The sequence below is a fragment of the Thalassophryne amazonica genome, chromosome 3 (assembly GCF_902500255.1).
Source record: "Thalassophryne amazonica chromosome 3, fThaAma1.1, whole genome shotgun sequence".
In the NCBI taxonomy this organism is placed as follows: Eukaryota; Metazoa; Chordata; class Actinopteri; order Batrachoidiformes; family Batrachoididae; genus Thalassophryne; species Thalassophryne amazonica.
Window position 1 is genome coordinate 20040752 of NC_047105.1, and position 15844 is coordinate 20056595.

Below are 15844 nucleotides of genomic sequence, written 5' to 3' on the forward strand. Positions count from 1 at the left end.
ATACCAATGAATCCAAAATATTACACTGATCAACACGCACTTTAGAATGATCATCTGTGCAGCCATATTGGTTGTGCAGACATAGGAAATGTGTTTTTTGCACTGTTTTTGTTGATGTTGAACTTTGTCCAATCATCTCCAAAAGTTAATAATTTCGATATATATCTGCCAAAGTAATATTCCCACAAAGTTTGGTGAAACTCCATCAGGCCATTTTTATTTTACTATTTTTTTAGTTATCTTGTTCACACACACACACACACACACACACACACACACACACACACACACACACACACACACACACACACACACACACACACACACACACACACACACACACACAAACTAATTACAATACCCTGCTTCACTGTTTCACCAGTGCTCAGAGTGCTCACCACATAGGGAGTAAAGTAAGAAAAATAAATAAATAACACTTGGTACATTCAGCATTTGCTTAAATACATAAATCAAAGAAAAAGTTAATAGGAGTGTCAATTCTATGAACCTTATTAATGCAAATAAAATGTTGGAAAATGTTTGCTGGCATCTGCGTGTCAATTCAAACATAATGTTTTGTCTTTTGTCTCTGTAAGTGCAGACAGGCTGTTCAATACGTGGAGACTCAGTGCGTGTCTTTTTCAGCTGGGGCCCACACACAGCTTAGCCATTTTTCTTCACCATGGTGAGAAATCACTGTGATGGCTCCCAAAACAAATATGTGCCTGTGTACATGCACACCATCACACACACATACATGCGTTGGCAGCTTTGGAAATATCAGCTGATTGATTTTGGCTTGCTGTGTTTTGTTAAAAACAATATTTCTGATGGATAACCTTGACAAATAAACTACAGCCCTTTATTTCTCCTTGTTTCTCTTTCTCATCATCACTTATTTCTCTTTGTGCTGTTATCTGAGTTCTCTCCCCAAACGAATCGTGTGTGTTTTGTTTTGTGTTTATTTTTGCCATAACAACATATTTGCATAAGTGATCAAATATCATGTGGTACCATTGCTGATCCAATATACGGGATATGTACGTTTTCCAAATCTGTTCATTTTTTTTTTTTTTTTTTGTAATATTTGTTGTGTATTGTACAAATTAACATTTATGGAAGCACATGCAATTTACTTTAAAATACAGATTTGTACATTTAATTCAATTCTTTCACCGCAACTCTAACTAATCATCTAATCATACTTCCTTCAGACACACACACACACACATATATATATATATATATATATATATATATATATATATATATATATATATATATAATAGACACAATGTCCCAACTTCATTGTAGATATAGATAGATAAATATATTGAGCAGCCTTTCAGAAATATGTTAATTTATTTATATAACACTTTAAGAAGAAAAAATATAAATAAATTATGGATGCAAATAATAAATAATTTTATTTCATTTCATTTTTATAAGGCCAAATCACAACAAAGCTGCGTCAAGACTCTTCACATAAGTAAGGTCTAGCCTTACCAACCCCTAGAGCAAGCACACAGGTGACAGTGGTAAGGAAAAACTCCTTCTGATGATATTGAGGAAGAAACCTCAAGCAGACCAGACTCAAAGGGGTGGCCATTCTACCAAAACATTTTACAATACAATTACAAACAGGCTCTGTTCCTACAGCAGAGTCCGTCCCACGTCCACCACAGAAATCATCCAATCCAGTACATGGATCCAGCCATATCTCAAACAGAGAGAAAAAGAAAAGAGAATCAGTCGGGCAGAAAAACAACACTTAAGGTATAATTTGTCAGCATTATGCAACAGGAAAGCAAACGAATTAGTCCTAAAAATATGTCTGAAAGTCCTAAAAATATGTTTTTGACTAGTTTGAACTTGCTTGTGTTTTTTTTTAAGTGTGCAGTCACCATTTCTTTTAGTTTGGTTTGACATTAGTGGTGCAGTACATTCACACACACAAAAAAATCACTTTGCATGTTACACAGTGATAAATCATACATCAAACATGCAAAGCTTTGACAGAAGGAGAGCGAGCAGACAGAAGAGCAATGAGGAGACACATGAAAGGAAATAAGGGCAACAGTGTATGTCATATTGACGGTTTCTCCCTCTCCCGCTCTCTGTCTGTCACTCTGTCTCAGCCTAAAACTATCAACCTTAATCAGAATCAAATTTATTGCCAAATAAGTTCTCACATCCAAGGAATTTGATCTAGTGTCATTAGTACATAATCAACAATAAAAAGATAAGGAAAAAATACTTATGTAAGAAGTAATTGGTACATAAACCACAATAAAAAAGAAAATGAAAAATGTGTAAGAAGTAATTGTTGCATAAACAACAATAAAAACAAAAAGAAAAAAATACTTCTGTAAGAAGTGAAGGAGTCCAATAGACAGATGGGCAAAACTATGTTCACTGTCAAATAAATATAACACAGTGGAATGGGGCTGTGCAGGCATGCAGATGTATACTACTTTTTGGTGCAGGGATGATCAGTCTGTACTTTCTGGGAGTGGGGATGGGGCAGGGTAAATGGGGTGTCTGGCATTATTTATAAGTCTAGGTGCGGACGGAAAGAAGGTGTTATTATGTCTTGAGGTTTTAGTCCTGATGGACCTCAGCTATCTGCCAGAGGGGAGGGTACAAAAACTTTGTGTCCTGGGTGAGAGGGATCAGCCACTATCTTCCTTGCTCACCTTAGGGCCCTGGAGTTGTACAGGTCCTGTAGGGATGGCAGATTGCAGTCGATCACATTCTCTTGTGTGTGGATGATACACTGCAGCCTGCTCCTGTCCCCAGCAGCGGCAGCAGCATACCAGACAGTGATGGAGAAGGAGATGATGGACTCAGTGATGGCAGTGTAGAAGTTCACCATCATTGTTTTTGGCAGGTTGAATTTCCTTAGCTGCCGCAGATCCTGTGTTGTGCTCTCTTGGTGAGAGAGCTGATGTTCAGGTCCCACTTGAGATCCTGGGTGATGGTGATCCCCAAATAATGGAAGGACTTCACAATGGCACCTGGGGAGTCACACAGGGTGATGAGCTTGGCCGGAAGTGGGTTCTTGAAGTCAACAACCATCTCCACTGTCTTGAGGGCATTGCGCTCCTGGTTGCTGTGTTTGCACCAGATCACCAGGTGATCGATCCCCCGTCTGTAGGCAGACTCGTCTCCATCAGAGATGAGTCTGATGAGGATCATATCATCTGCTCAAACTCAAACTGAAAGCACATCTCTACAGCTTGATATAAATAAATTAAAAATCTAAAATCCAAAATGATGGGTTGCATATGTACTGGAACGCTTTTGTATCATACCAGCAAATAATCTGTTTTATTGACAGTTTTCTTCAGCCAAGTCAGGGGATGAATACATGAACACTTTCAAGTCACCGAATATGTGGATTTATTTACATCAATTATGAAGAAATACAAAAAGTATAGTAGTCTATGGTAAATCTGTATGGAGTAGGTAGTTTTCAAAAACAGTGGCTGTGCAAGAAGAAGAGTGAGGAAAGCCACCAAGACACCCAGACAATCTGGAATAAGATATGGGCTTCTGTGGCTATGATAAGAGAAATTGTACATAGTGCATGTTTTGCATTTTATATCCCGAGTTATCCAGCTTCATGATGAACTGGTATAGAGGAGGATTTTCTTAAAAAGAAGAACTGAAAATTTAGCTACAATTTGCCAGAAGGTACATCTGAGATACAAGCCTAGATTTGATGCTTTGCTAAAAGAAAATCCTCCTCTATATCCTGAGGTGAAGCATTTGAGCCCCTCATTCCTGGAGCATTCCTAAGTGCTGGAGTCTCCACAGTCTGTGCCTCAGGTCTTGTCTTCTGTAGTAGATCCCTGCCTCTATGGACCTGGTACTTAACATACAGTGGTAGAGGTGGGCGATACCAGGAATTTTGGTATTTGGTACTGACTGCTGCATGCACAGCAGTCAGTGCGTGCCTGAGAGAAAAAAAAAAGCTTGAGTATCGATCTGTTTACACGAGGATCGTTCAATATCAATTACAGCGTTGGTATCGATATTATCGATATTAGGATTGATCTGCCCATCTCTATACAGTGGCATGATGTGGATCTTTGGGTGGAACCCTCCTTGCTTTGTAAGGAGCTTATGAGGGTAGGCTGAAAAGTTATAAGGCTCACCAAGAAGGAGAAATACCATTTCAATAAAACTTGGCATGCATTAAGTTCAACTCTTCTGATGACTACCTGTGTTTTCTTCTTCCAGGTTGTGAGGTAGTTTGTGGTTCATAGCCAAGTTTGAAAGTTCATGGTAGAGGGAAATGGCAAAAATGGACAAAATCTGGCATCACGGTGTGATTAAGTACCTGCATAAGAAGGGGTTAAAGCCCAAGGACATTCATGCGGATATGGTTGTTACATTAGGGGATGAAGCTCCCTCCATATCTACAGTGCAGAAGTGGGCAGCTGAATTTAAGAGGGGCAGAGAGAGCCTTGAAGACAACCCAAGGTCTGGGCGGCCTGCAACAGCCACAACCCAGAAAAACATTGACCTTGTTCATGAAATGGTGATGGACGACAGACGATCGACAATTAATCAGCTAGCAGATGCTATGGGAATATCCTGTGAGAGAATTGAACACATTCTGCATGAAGAACTTGGAATGTCAAAGGTGTCAGCTCAGTGGGTGCCACGTCTTCTGACGCCTGATCAGAAACGCACCAGGCTAGTCATGTCGAAGGCAAACTTGGCGCAATTTGAAGAGGATCCAGCCAATTATATGTAACGTTTTCTTACCCAGGATGAGTGTTGGGTTCACCACTTTGAACCAGAGACAAAAAGCAATCAATGCAGTGGAAACACCCAAGGTCACCACCTCCAAAGAAGGCCAAGGTCGTTTCATCTGCGGGGAAGGTCATGGTTTCAGTTTTCTGGGATGTCAAGGGCATTGTGTTCGTGGACTATCTTGAAAAGGGACAAACCATAAATGGACAGTACTATTCTAACTTACTGCGGCAGTTACACGAGGCTATCAAAAATAAGCGACCAGGAAAGCTGAGGAAAGTGGTGCTGTTCCATCAAGACAATGCCCCAGCTCACAAGTCAACAGTGGCCATGGCCACTATCCACTAGTGTGGATTCGAACTGGTAGATCACCCACCATACTCCCCTGACTTGGCACCATCTGTTCCAAAACCTGAAAAAAAACTTGGCTGGGAAGCACTGTCGGAGCAATGATGAGGTGATGGCTGCCGTTGAGGACTATTTTGACTCTCAAGGTGAAAGCTTCTATGACAAGGGAATCGAATCACTCAAGCACTGCTGGAAGAAGTGTGTGGAGTACAGGGAGACTTTGTAGAAAAATAACCCTGAATTTGTTCAATTCGACAACTGCATCATAGTCAGCCTTAGAACTTTTCAGCCTACCCTATGTTTTTTGACGTATGTAGCATCTGTTTCTTCTGCTGGATGTCTTATTGTTCCAGCAGGGTATCTGATGACTGGTAGGACATACGTTGTTTGTTTGTATATTTATTCCATCTAAGAGCTTCCATAGAAAATTTGAGGGGTGGATCACAATTTTTCCTTATGGGACACATCTAGACCCTGAATATAAGCTCCTCATCAGATTTATTTATAAGAAAAAAAAAAACACAACACAGTCTTATATTCAAAACTATGTGGTGAATTGACATTCAAACGTCATTCACTCGCTACTATTCTGACTGTCCTTGTTTCAGTACTAAAATTCTGCAAGTTTAATTGATGAGACACACTGTAAATGTGTTTACTTCTTTATTAAATAAATAAATTAAATACAAAGATTAAGAAACAGCTTGGATTGAAGATTTTTTTCCCTTTAATGCATGGCAGAGCTGTTAAAGTGACTATCATACAGAGTCACTTGAATGTGCTTTAATTAATATGTAATAGAGAAAAAAATATAACTATCAGATCGGGACTCAGTATCGGAGGATACTCAATATTAAACAATTCGGATTTGAGTCGGGGGCAAACAATAAATAAAAACATATCAGGACATCCGTCGCAATGACATAATAATAATAATAATAATAATAATAATAATAATAATAATAATAATAATACATAAATAAAAAACTTTGAATTCTTGTGTGTTTCTCTGTAACATTCAGAAACATAATGTGTGGATGAGCTCTTGTCCATGGAGAGTTTTTATTGGGTGGGCCTGGTGACTCTAGACTCCTGTCATTAAAAAAAGTATTGTTCAGGTTATTTATTTCAAATAATTTTTTTGATCATTTCAAGCTGAATTTATTTTTGATGACTGCTGGGATAGGCTCCAGACCCCCGCGACCCTTAACTGGACTAATTGGTTGAAGATGAGTGAGGGTTTGTCCAGTCTTTAAAGTCTTAGACCGGAGTGTAAAAAATGTCTTATTGTCTTCTCGTGACACATTTTTGTATCAGATCTTGTTTCAGTGTGTGTTGTTGGGTGTACGGAATCTGTGAGGTATAGACGGAGCTTCATTACAAAGCAGAAACCAGCTGTGTTGACAGAAGATGTCGATTCTCACGTCTCTCCATCCCCCCCCACCCAGCCGCTCACCCGATTCTTCTCCTTCCGTATTGTCCCGCACTGCACACATTCACCAAGACTCGGCAATAAATCTTGTCACTTTTAATAAACAGTTACATCTTTCAGGCAGCTGACGTCGCAGTGAGAGGCAAATCAGAGAGAGAGAATGAGAGAGAGAAAGAACGGGATGGGATCGAGACCAAAGTGAGAGGGAGCAGGGAACGTCATCCTGCTGAACACTATAAATCAAAGTGAATTTGGACTTGTTCACAGTTGCGCAGTATATGGTAGATTTCCACTCTTTTTACATTAAAGACAGAGTGAAAAAAGTGAGAATTAAAACAATGAGTTTTTGTGTAGGCTCTCAAATATCCAGGTGGTTTCCATAGTAGAAAAGCTTGAATCTTCGACTGGACTAGGTTGCTTGACGCGAGACGCTGACGTTGCTTTCTCGCGTCAAGCAACCCAGTCCAGTCAAAGATTCAAGCTTCTCTACTAAAACAATGAGCAAAGAAAAAAATGAGAGATAAATAACAAATTAATGACTCAGGAGCATAATGGTGCAGGAAGGTATGATCATTCATAATATAATGAAACGCGTCAGAGGGATGATTCATATCCTGAATGCCCCCTACACCACAATATAAACCACTCACTCATCTTCAACCGCTTACTCCAGTTAAGGGTGACAGGGGGCTGGAGCCTATCCCAGCAGTCATAGGGAGTGAGGCGGGGTTCACCCTGGACAGGACGCCAGTCTGTCGCAGGGCCACAATCTAAATGTATAAGTAAATACACATAATCAAATACAGATTATTTATTGTAATTGTAACAAGTACAGCGAAAGATGAGATGCAGCCTTTCAGTGCAAATATAAACCTGAGTAAACCACATGCAGACCTAAAAGGTCTGGGGAAGAAAATAAAATGAACAAAAAAATTTAACAGAATGAAAAAAGTCCAGAGTCCAAATTTATATATATATATATATATATATATATATATATATATATATATATATATATATATATATATATATATATATATATATATATATATACACACAAGGTCTGTGATAAAAGTAACGGACCTTATTATTTTTTTCAAGAACCATATGGATTTGAATCACGTGTGATTACATCAGACATGCTTGAACCCTCGTGGGCATGCGAGGGTTTTTTCACGCCTGTCGGTTATGTCATTCGCCTGTGGGCAGTCTTTGAGTGAGGAGTGGCCCACCCTCTCATTGATTTTTTTCATTGTTTAGGAATGGCTCAGAGACTGCTGCTTTGTTTGATAAAAAATTTTTCAAAACCTGTAAGGCACAACTGAGTGGACACCATTCGATAAATTCAGCTGGTTTTCGGTAAAAATTTTAACGGCTGATGAGATATTTTGGTCTGGTAGTTTCGCTGTAAGGACGGTCCACGGCGCCTGACGGCGATCTGCGCTTCGAGGCGGCAGCGTCTCGCCGTTTCAAGTTGAAAACTTCCACATTTCAGGCTCTGTTGATCCAGGAAGTCGTCAGAGAACAGAGAACTTTCAGAAGAAGTCGGCATGAGGAGTTTATTCGGACATTCAATTGTTAACGGACATTTTGTAATGAAAGAACGTGCGGTCAGAGTCGCATGTCGGGCCGGACCCGACCGTGGGGGGTTGCGACAGGAAAAACACCTCCGTTGGAAACCTTAACGGGCAAGTTGGAACATGCCCAAGCTGTTAAACAATTTCTCAGTTACTCGCTTGTTGAAAGCCATCAAAAGCCGCCTGAATTTTACAAATGGTTTTCAACACAGAGGTGTTTTTCCTGTCGCGGCGCACACAGATTCGTCGAGTCGTCACGGAAACGAATCGGCGAATTTGCGCGCGCGTCTTTCATTACAAAATGTCCTTAAACAGTGGAATGTCCGCATAAAGTCCTCATGCCGGCCTGTTCTGAATTTTCTCCGTTCTGTCACGACGTCCTGGGTGAATTAAGCCTTAAATTAGAATGTTTTCAGGTCGAAACAGGCCGACGACGGTGCCTGGAAGCGCTGCGCGACGTCCCGCTCCGTGGGAAGTCCTTACACCGACAGAAACACCCCATAATCTCTCATCAGCCGTTAAACTTTTCACCGAAAACCAGCTTAATTTCTCGAATAGTGTCGACTCAGATATCCCTCACAGGTCCAGAAAAAATGTAGATAAAGCAACGCGCGCCATCCGCAGCGGCTATTCAGACAAAGAGATTCCGACGGGCGGGGTGGAGCACTCCTCACTCAAGGCCTGCCCACAGGCGAATGACGTTACCGACACACGTTTAAAAAACTCACGCATGTGCACGAGGGTTCAAGGTTGTCTGACGTAAAAACATATGAATCAAATCCATTTATTTTTTCATCACAGACCTCGTGTATATATATATATATATCAAAGAAGGAAGTAGCAAAAAGACTACATATAAAAAAGTGAAGTATGTACAAAACTGTGGATACTTCAGTGGCAGTGGATATTGCACTCATTTCAAGTGTGACATGTGACCTGGTTATTTGGTTCCAGTGGCATTTAAAGCTCTAACAGCAGTTGGGTAGAAACTGTTTTTTAATCCATTTTTACTTGCTTTAATGGCCCTGTACTGTCTGCCCAATGGCAGTAGCTCAACCAGAGAGTGGCCAGGGTGGGATGAGTCCTATAGGATGGTGTTGGCTCTCCTGATACAGTAAGAGCCATGAAAGTCCAAGAGCTTCCATAGAAAGTGGTTGACCTTCCAAGAAGAAGGAGGGTCGCCCAAGGAGGAAACTGCCAACAACTGCTGTGTTGGCAGTTCAGAGAAAACATAGCAGTTCATTAGCCAGTTACAAGAAGCCCTCACTGAAGATATACCAGAAGGTGAGGAGGGTGTCATTGATGCCAAGTGGTCCCACCTCCGAGATGCTATGTACAACTTGGCCATCAACGCCTATGGGAAAAAGGAGCACAAAAACACAGACTAATATGAGGCCCACTGGGAGGAAATGGAGGCTGCAACTGAGGCCAAGAAGAGAGCCCCCCCTGGCCTACAAGGCAGCACCCAGTCCCAGCACATTAGAAGCCCTCAAAGCTACCAAGAGAAAAGCCCAGGTCAAAGACAGGCGGAGTCATCACAGACCAAGGGAAGCAGCAGCAGCACTGGGTTGAGTACACAACTCAAAACACTGTTAGAGTTACAGCCCTCGAGGACATCCCAGATCTACCAGTCATGGAAGAGCTAGACATGCCAGCAACCATGGAAGAGCTTGGAGAAGCCATTGACTGCCTTGCTAGGGGAAGGCCCCAGGGAGTGATGGCATCCCATCAAAAATCTTAAAGAGTTGGAAACACCTGCATAGTCTTTTCTGCCTCTGCTGGGAACAGGGACACATTCCCCAAGACATGCGAGATGCGAGCATAGTCACCTTGTACAAGAATAAAGGAGACAGAAGCGACTGCAATCATTATTGAGACATCTCCCTTCTCAGCACTGTTGGGAAGGCCTTCGCTCATGTTACTTTAGCTCATCTACGGACCTTGGGCTCGAGGGTTTACCTAGAATTCTAGTGCAGCTTTTGAGCTGGAAGGTCTACCGTGGACATGATTTTTTTTCAATACGCCAGCTGCAGGAGAGGTGTCAAGAGCAGCAAATGCAGCTCTACATTGCCTTCATTGACCCGACCAAGGCTTTCGACTTGGTCTGTCGAAGCAAACTTTTCAGCTTCCTGCAGAAGATTGGCTGTCCCCCAAAACTCCTTGCAGTGGTCTCTTTGTTGCATAAGAACATGCACAGTACAGTTTGCTTCATTGGCGCAACATCAGAGGCCTTTCCAGTTAGCAGTGGGGTGAAACAGGGCTGTGTCCTTGCGTCGATGCTCTTCGGAATCTTCTTCTCCATGTTCCTCCATTAGGCCTTGAAGGATGGCAACAAGAGAGTGTACATTCACACCAGGGCCAACGGCAAGCTCTTCAACATAGCCCGACTTCGCACCAAGGCCAAGGTTGTGGAGGTACTCATCTGTGAGATGCTTTTTGCGACAATGCAGCCTTGACATCACACTCCGAAGACGGTCTACAGCAGCTTGTTAATCACCTCTCTCACACCTCAAGGAGTTCGGACTGACCATCAGTCTGAAGAAGACAAACGTCTTGGCGCAGGCACAGCTGCTCCCCCTAACACTGACATTGATGGGTACAGACTGGAAGTCGTGGAGCACTTCACATACCTTGGGATGACCATCTCTAACGCAGTCTCCACTGAGCAGAGGTGAACAGCAGGATTGTGAAGGCAGCAGCAGATATGGCAAGACTAAGCCACAGAGTCTGGAACAACTCCAGCCTCACTGAGAAGACAAAACTGCATGTCTACCAGAGCCTGTGTGCTCAGCACACTCTTCTACGTTAGCAAGACATGGACCGCCTATGGCACATATGAGGAAAAGCTCAGCAGCTACCATCTGAGGTACCTTAGATGAATTCTGCACATCATATGGCAGGACAAGGTGCCCAACACAAAGGTCTTGGAACGCACCAACATGAGCAGCATATTCACCATTCTTGGCGAAAGGCGCCTTCGATAGCTTGGCCACGTCAGGAGAATGAATCCAGGCTGCATTCCTAAAGATCTACTGTACGGTGAGCTGGCAGAGGGCACTCGTGTGGCTGGTCAACCATGCCTGTGCTTCAAGGATGTCTGCAAGAAGAACATGAAAATGTGCAGCATCAATATCAACACAGTGTGCAAATGGCTTACTGTCAGAACAGGTGCAGAGAGGGCTGAGCAGGAGAGGAACCAAGGCCTTGCTGAGCAACAAGCTAGGAAGAAGGAGCAACAGCGGCAGCCTCAGCAGAAATCACAGTACATGTGCAACAAATGTAGCAGAGATTGTCACTTGCACATTGGATTGATAAGTCTTTTGTGCAGGTGCAGATAGAAACAAAAGACAAAAAATTCCTGTATGTTTGTATTCTCAGCTGTGTTGGTGGCATGGCCCAAGCAAAGGGTCACCTCTTTGAGCCTGGTCTGCTTGAGGTTTCTTCCTCAAATCATCGGAGGGAGTTTTTCATTCACACATAGTGTGAATTATGGCGAAACAACGCAAAACAATTAGAATTAGTGAACCACTAAAACATTGGGCCAACGTGAAGGCGTGTACGATCCCGCTGCGAAGGTTTCATGCACACTCGTGCATGAATACAGTGCGAGCAACTGGAGCATGTGTAACCACATCACACAGCTGTTGTGGAAAAAATAAAAACCATTGGTACCTGTGGAACCACATCATGCCACTGCTGTGGAAAAAATGAAAGAATATAAACCAGCTGGTAACTGTGGAACCACATTGTGCCGTTCCTGTGGAAAAAATAAAAAATATAACCAAGCTGGTACCTGTGGAACCACATTGCACTGCTGCTGTGGAAAAAGAAGAAAATACATGCCACCCACGGGATTCAAACCTGCATTTTATTGATTGCCAGCCGAAACCTTACCACTGCGCTATCATCGCTGGCCTGTAAATGGTGCACAAAAATGCCTGAAATCAACAAAGAGACATATTTAAAAAAAAATTAAACCACACACCATTAAAAAAACACCACATTTCATTGAATCCCTCTTATCAAGTATGAACTGTCTGTTCCTTTGTAGATGACCCATGGTCACAGATGTACAGTCATTAGATGACATGAATGAAGCAGTGCGCTGTTATCATGTCCATATCTATTGGTCCAGTGTGTGCAGCTGGCCCCATGCCTGTGTCCAGCCCGATATGCACGTCTTGTGGACAGCACGCTGCAGGCACCGCGTCATGTGGAACAGAGCTCACGTGGCTCACATGACATTCAGATTGCCCGCTGTGTGTTATGATCTGACCGTCCACTGTCACCTGGTGCAGCCTGACAATGTGCGCACCATGCGCACACTCACCACAGCCTATTGCAACAGCGATATATTTTTATGTATGTCCACATGAAGACAGCAAGCAGACACACGTGTGTCACAGTGGTCAGTTGAAAGTTCATGTCCATCCAAAAACGGTACGTTTCCCAGCCGTGACGTCCAGAACCAGAGATCCAACAGCAACTGCTGTGGGTGGACATGCCCCCTGTCAGTCCAGCACACGCACCAACACACCATCTGTACATCCATATATCAGCAGGTCATGCAAGTGTGCTCAGACCTTCCCCCCTGCACGCCACATGTTTATGGATGGGGTGGAGCACAACACGCATAATTCACATGCACGGCACGTGTGTGTGGGGGGAGCTGACACTCTGGCACCTCACATGTGTGTTGCTGTTTAGCAAAGCTACACTCGTGGGGCACTTAGACAAATTTCCCAGGCAGCTCAAAAGTGATTGTCTGCTGACTGTTTTCATCCTAACAGTGCGGCATGGCTCACTTGACACGTTTTCTAAGTGTCAAGCGAGCCGTCTTGGATGTTCGTGTGTGTCAGCTGGAATTTGGCCGACACGAGAGGGATCAAATGGGCTCTCACAGTACACAGTCTTTCAGCCGCTGGGGTAAGCACATAGTTGTGGCAACACGTGTACGAGGTGTTAGAGGTAGCTCCGATTTGTAGCGACAGCTGTATGAGGTGTTAGGGGCAGCTCCGATTTTACACGACTTGCATACATTTCCTGCTTCATGTGCAATTCGTCCACATTCGTACTATGTGTGAAGGGGCCCTTACCACTGTCGCCTGTGTCCTTGCTCTAGGGGTTGGTAAGGTCAGACCTTACTTGTGTGAAGCACCCAGCTTTGTTGTGATGTGGTGCTATATAAATGAAATAAATTGAAATTGAATGGAAAAAAGTGTATTAAAAAACAATAAAATCTTTAGATTTCCTTAGAAGATTGCCTTGCAGCAGTGAGAAGTTGGATGTCTAAAAACTTCCTACTTTTAAACTCTGATAAGACTGAAATGATGGTTCTTGGTCCAGTGAGATATCAGCATCAATTTGAATAGTTAATGCTCAGCCTAGGCTCGTCTGTCATACATCCCACTGACAAAGTGAGGAACCTTGGGGTAATTTTTGGTCCTTCGTTGTCCTTTGGCCTCCACATTAGAAATATTACTAGGACTGCTTTCTTCCACCTGCAAAATATAGCGAAGATTCGTCCCATCCTGTCTGTGGCTGATACTGAGACCCTGATCCATGCGTTTATCTCTTTTAGATTGGACTACTGCAATGTTCTATTTTCTGGTTTACCGCAGTCTACCATTAGGGCTCTCCAATTGGTTCAAAATGCTGCAGCCAGACTTTTGACACGAAGCAGAAAGTACAACCACATTACACCCATTTTGGCCTCCCTTCACTGGCTTCCTGTCCCAGTGAGATCAGATTTGTAGGTTCTGCTGCTAACCTGTAAAATTATTCATGGACTGGCACCTCCCTACCTAGCTGACCTAATTAAACCTCACGTACCGGCCCTTTGTGTCCCTAGGGTGAATAAGAAGTCTGCGGGTCACAGAGCTTTCTCTTATTGTGCCCCTGTTCTGTGGAATGGTCTCCCTGTGTCAATAAAACAGTCAGATTCTGTGGAGACTTTCAAGTCCAGACTTAAGACGCACTTTCTTTTCCCTTTCATATGGCTAGCATACTGGCATACTTGTGTTGGCGACCCTCCTGTCCTGTGCACCAACAGCATTTCTTGTATATTCGTCCGTGAATTGTTCTGTGAATTGTTGTGTAATTTATGTTTTGTAGCATGGCCCAAGCAGAGGGTCACCCCTTTGAGTCTGGTCTGCTTGAGGTTTTTCCTTACCACTGTTGCTCTGGGGGTTGGTAAGGTTAGACCTTACCTGTGTGAAGCGCCTTGAGGCAACTCTGTTGTGATTTTGCACTATATAAATGAAAATAAATTGAAATAAAAAGCAAAAAACACCAAAACAAACTGTATGCTACACCATCATCTCCCGCAGATGGACGGATGCCAGGAGGACTTCTAACCAGATTTTCAAAACACTTTATCACCACCGGTATGAGTTCAACAGGCTGGTAGTCACTGAGGCTGGTTCTGGAGGATTTCTTGGGTAGGGAGACTATGGTGGAGGTCTTGAAGCATGACATGACAGCAGATTGTGTCAAGGAGTGGTTGAAGGCTTTGGTAAAAATCCCAACAAGCTGGTCTTTCGGCACATGTACGGCGATGTCATCGGGGCCTGTTGCTTTGCTTGGGTTGACACCCCTCAGTGTGGCCCTCACCTCATGCTCCCCCATCATGAAGTTTCTCCTGGCTGCTGGCAGCTAGCGACATGGCTTATCACTTCATCATGTGACTTCACAATAAAAACATTCATACCAACAATCGCAAATATTTTGCAAATCACTATTGACTTCAGCTCACCTATCAAGGCTTCTTAGGTGTTGAGATGTTTTTTGTTCAATCCTTGACATTTGGCCAAACTACTCCAAAGTATAAGCACCTCTAGATATCTATTCAAGTCATATTCCCACCATGTTTGATCAGTTTAGGCTTCTTGGTTGCAGCTAAAAAAATATGTCTTTCAGACCATGGTTTCATTGACCTTTGACCAATCAGCTCTAGATATCAGATAAGTAGTATTCCAACCAAGTTTGAAAGAAATCCATCCACCCATTTTTGATTTATCTTGTCTATAGTCATTGCTGCTTCGTTAGCATGGAGGGTATAAATAAATATTGTAATTTCATTAGGAGACAGGAGCAGTTCACTCATCAAACTATGCATGAGCTTTTTCTTCTTTTGCTTTTTGTTTTCAGGTCTCTGTGGCCACAGTGTGTCTCGTGGACTTCCTCTACACAGACCTACACCTCCTCATGTTTGCTTTTATGACATCATCTACTGTACCTTCACTTCAACCTCCCCTGTTTTCTCAAACTTTATACTTCCATTCTCGCTCTTTTACTGAGATGTTCATTCCCTTTTCTCATTATCTCTCCAAACCAGCTGACTACTACCAGCTACCTCACAGTGCACATTTCTGATGACCTGTCATGGACTCACTATACTTCCACTCTGGTGCAGAAAGCGAGGCAACACCTGCATCACCTCAGGAAGGTACAAAAATTCTAAATGTCCTCTGCCCTATTAAGTTCATTCTGCAGCACCACAGTAGAGTCTGCACTCAGTGATTACATCACCACCTGCAAAGAATGGAGCGTTGTGCCGAACGCATCGCTACAACCCCACCATCAAACCTGCAAGACTCCAAGGTATAACAATACATGTCCAGGCCAAAGTGGATTGTCACAGAATAGACATACATCACCTAAGCGAGAGAGTGTTCCTGCAGCAGTACTCAGGAAACCCCTCCACAGCCACATGGCTGAGAGG